At 41.4% G+C, this 4,575-nt stretch overlaps 1 long non-coding RNA gene across 2 annotated transcripts; it reads left to right on the forward strand.

Moving 5' to 3' along the window:
* The first annotated feature begins 2,035 nt into the window (after positions 1–2,035).
* LOC135770433 (uncharacterized) lies at positions 2,036–4,338 on the forward strand. 2 transcript variants are annotated; one of them, XR_010542621.2, is made up of 5 exons: positions 2,036–2,597; positions 3,139–3,232; positions 3,331–3,465; positions 3,548–3,651; positions 3,762–4,338. It is a non-coding gene; the product is annotated as an uncharacterized lncRNA (long non-coding RNA). The 2 variants fall into 2 exon arrangements; XR_010542620.2 differs by having other exon boundaries at positions 2,036–3,232; positions 3,762–4,337.
* The last annotated feature ends 237 nt before the right edge of the window (positions 4,339–4,575 follow it).

A 4,575-nucleotide genomic window follows, 5' to 3' on the forward strand; every position in this document is an offset into this window, starting at 1 on the left:
TAACTCCGTGGTGTAGATCTCCCGATGGACGCGGTCAGCCAACCCATGCAGGAACATGTCCCACTGCGCCTCCTCATTCCAATGACACTCAGCAGCAAGAGTACGGAACTCAATCGAATAGTCAGAAACTGACCTCTCTCCTTGCTTCAACTCCGCCAGTAGACGAGCCGCTTCCCTACCAGCGAGAGCCCGATCAAAGACTCGCTTCATCTCTTCGGATAGTGTCTGGAATGAGGCGCAGCATGGATCCTGGTTCTCCCACACCGCCGTTCCCCAGAGCGCCGCCTTACCCGTCAAAAGGGTTAACACAAACGCCACCTTGGTCTGTTCGTTGTTGAAGGTTCTAGGTTGCAAAGAGAAATGGATTGAGCAACGTGTTAGAAACGCTCTACAAAATTTCGGCTCACCAGCGTAAGATTCGGGAATCGGTAGGCGGGGCTCCGAGGACGTGTTGTTATCCGGTGGTATGGGTTGAACAGGCGGTGTGGGCGGCGCAGTGGGCATCTGAAGTTGTTGAAATTGTTGGGTGAGCTCCGATACCTGTGCCACCAACGCCTGAACAGCACGACCAGTCTCACAAAGATTACGTTCTTGAGACTCCATTCGTCTATTGCTGCGATTGAAGAACTCCTCCATGGATGTAATATTAGAACTCGCTGCTTCCATGACTTGGTCAGATCGTTCTGTCACGAAACATGAGAGGAAGCAAATGCAAGTTAAGAGTTTTATTGAAAACAGAGTGAAATGAATAATGCGAGCAGCTGAGCGGGTGACACAGGCAGTTGAGGTGGCCAGCGTGAAGACAGTGAAACTCCCGAGTGATATCCAAATCCAAATCCAAACACGATCACGAACACGAGAGCAGGAACACGGAAGACAGGAACACACAGCACGAGACCTCACCAACAGCTAGACAACCGGAACGATCTGACAAAGAACACGAGAACTGAATGAGTATAAATAGGTGAGTTGATGAGCTGCAGCTGGAGCGAATGATGATCATCAGGTGCGCTGGAGGTAAGTGCCAATCACACCCACACACACAGACACCACTACACAACACAGCCATGTGAATCAGAAGGAAACAATGTATTCATAAACCGTGACATCCAGCCTTATATGTTCGCGCCAGAGTCGGAAACGGACTGAGAGGAAAATGAAGACGACGAACCTGCAGAACAACGTCTTCATATGGAGGTATCGCAATGGTGTGAGGCTGCAGCCTCCGGAGGTCGCATATCTAGGCTGCATACGTCATCAAGACAGTCTTATTTCAGAATATTAACAATTATAAAGTTGACTATTATTCTTAGTTAATCGTAAGTTGTTGTAATATGCTCATGACTTGCAAATGTGATGCTCAGTTAACTAAAACCAGGCTTGATGCCCAAAAGCGATCTCCGCAGGCTGCAGCCTTCGGAGTGAGAAACAGCACTGCTAAACCATGACCACCGTGTACTTTACTTTTTTACTTTAAGTTATAAACTGCTTACCGAAGTGCTCTGCTCGTCGTCTCCAAAGAAAGAAGTAATTGACCCCTCAATCAGACGAAGTCTATCGGCAAATCCTTCTTTATACTGGCGGAGATTGGTGAAGTAGTTATCCTTAAAGTGCCTCGGGCACACAAAAATGACTTTACCCACAGATGTGAGTACATTTCTTACGCTCTCGTAACTTCTGCATCCTTGAGCTTGGACTACAATATCGCAGCGAGAAATATAAAATGGCGGATTGCTCATAGTGTTGGGCTGGAAGTCGATGTCCTTATTTAGCAGTTCCGCTGCAAATACTGTGACGTAATTGTTCAAAAAACGTAATAGATAATAGAAAAATCAGAACCGGTTGGAAAATATGACCAAAACAGAATATAAAGATATCAACAAAGCACCTGAAGAGACTAATTTCAACTTTTATGTACTTATAAACACTACAAATATACAACAAAATGCATTTAAGAGCCAAGAAAGTGGATTTAGCATGATATGTCTCCTTTAACATTGCCACAATAATGGCTAATGTTTCTTTTAAGAGCACCTATTATGGGATACACGTTTTTAAACATCCTTTTGTGTGTAAGTGTGCATTAGTACATGCTAACGATATTCAAAAAGTACATACCTCAAAGAAAACGATGACGCGAGTTATCGTCTCTAACGTTCGAGGACTACAAAAAACACTCGGATTGTAGGCAACAGTTTACTTCCTGGGATTAGTGACGTAGATAAGACCAACATTATCATAGTTCAGCCCTCTCTGCTTTGCTTGGGTACGCCCTCAAAGACGAGGGTGGGGTGGGGAGCGCCGAGTCAGAAGAGAGCTAAAATGGCGGAGGTTGGGAGTCCCTGCTTTGACTCTGTTTGCAAACTCTTGTTTCATTGTTTAAGCGATTAAATCTCTCGAGTAGACGCTGTCTCTTTAGATGCGAGGGCAAAATAGCACTTTATGGACTTCCACAGAGGACATCATGTTTAATACGGTTCCGGAAAAATCCAGTCAGAAGTTGTTCACGGAGTTTTCACAATAACTGCTTCTCATGAACCGAAGCTGGACGTCTCCTCCTGAAAGTTGGATTACTGTGCACTTCTGGATCACAGACTGTAAGTATTCATGTTTATTATTTGCCTTTTACTGTACATTACGTAACCGGTAACCGGAGATTAACATAATGTGCGTGTAGAGCTAAGCTTGCAAGCTAATTGTTTTGTGTTGTAATACTGTATTTCATAAACAACGTACCATATTTACACACGTGTATGTTGAATTATGCAGGCTTTCGTTTTTTTTATCGATGTTGGTTTAGACATGTTTACAAACTTGCTAAGTTGCTAAGCTAAATACAAATGCCAGCTAACGTTAAACTGTTAACAGTAAAATTTGTTCTCATGATCAAACTCAAGAAACTCTAAGTACAGATGATTTGTTTAAAGTTATATGTATTTTACTGTTGTATTTACTTGAAGCTTTCTTAGATTTTGAAACGAAGTAAACACGTAATGTGTGTTGCTAATGTTGGGCCATGTAATATGTAATACATTTACGTTTTAATGAATAGTCTAACGATTTATAGTCGTTGTACTCTATTGTTATAATATGTATTTTTGACTGAATACATGTTTGTTTTATTTGTCTATATCCTAGATTCGCAGCTGGACACATCCTTCTACACTGTATGCAAACATGCAACATCATTACACACAGTACAAGGAGTCAGACTGGCATATGAGGAGCAAAGGTGTGTAACACAAATGATGTATTTAGCTAGTGAAACCACTACCAGTCTTAAATGTATAACTGATGATGACAAAGTTTTTTTTCTCTGCATAATAATAGGAACCCAGGCAGTAGCATCGTTTCACAATGTTTCCATCATCATCATCAGTGGATGCCTTTGCCGTCCGTAGCCTGAGATTTCAGATTTGCAGCAAAAAAAAAAATGATTTTGTCATTTATTGGAATGCTGTGCAGGTATTTAAGTATTTTAGTAACTGTGTTAAATAAAGTAGTATTTACTTTTACAATAAATTAATTGCTTGTTTATATTTTACAGGTATTTGTACCTTGCAGCCATCCATTACAATGTCACCAAGCCGTAACAAAAGCAGGAGAGGGAAAGTACAAGGCTATGTTCCCAAAACACACAAATGACATACCGTAAGCAGTAATGTTTTATTTCAAATACATTCATAATTAAAAACTTAATGTATGAAGCAGGGAAATAAATTATCAAAACAAAAGATTTATTGACTGCAATATTTCTACAGTTATGTGGAGGATGTGATCAGGCTTGTGTTTGATGAGGTATTTGAAGATAAGCTGAAGGAAACCCCGATTCCAATGGACCTGGCATCACAGTTTGAGAGACCTTCAAAGGAGGACGTGATTGCATGCCATCTTCAGTGCAGGGGTCGTCGAAAGCCAAAATTGTGACCGATCTGATCAGGAAGCTCCAAGCGTATCTGGAGAACAACACACGACAGGATGATAACCTTATAGTGTCGTCTTAGATAGCACCAGCTGACAAAGCTTTGATATGCCATTTATCTGAATAGAGACAGAGCGCCGCGCGTCATAACCTGAAAACCACGCCCACCGGGGGGGAAAACAATCCAACCGTCTCCATTGACTTTGTATTGCGAGAAGCCGCCTCCTTGTCATTTCTGGCTTGTAACAAAAAACTGAATAATGCCTAAAAGCTGCTGTGTGACAATATGTACAGCTAACAAGCCAAAGAACCCAGAAATAAGTTTTTATAAGCTGTCGAGCCGTAAAACCCTGTCTTTAAGGAGAATAAAGTGGATCGCCGACTACGTTTCCCCCTATTGGACGCAGTTCTACTAATAGTATTACTATGAAAAGTTGCCTGTATCCATTTCTGTGTCTTTAAACGCTCGTTTTTTGGGGTAGACAGCTTATAAAAACTTATTTACAGATTAAACTTAAAAACAGATTAATACCTAAAAGCTGCTGTGTGACAAGGTGTACATCTAACAACCCCAAAAAACAAATACGTTTTTATAAGCTTTCAACTCCAAAAAAATGAGCGTTTAAAGACACAGAAATGGAAACAGGCAACTT

This window comes from Paramisgurnus dabryanus, chromosome 8, assembly GCF_030506205.2.
Source record: "Paramisgurnus dabryanus chromosome 8, PD_genome_1.1, whole genome shotgun sequence".
Classification (NCBI taxonomy): Eukaryota; Metazoa; Chordata; class Actinopteri; order Cypriniformes; family Cobitidae; genus Paramisgurnus; species Paramisgurnus dabryanus.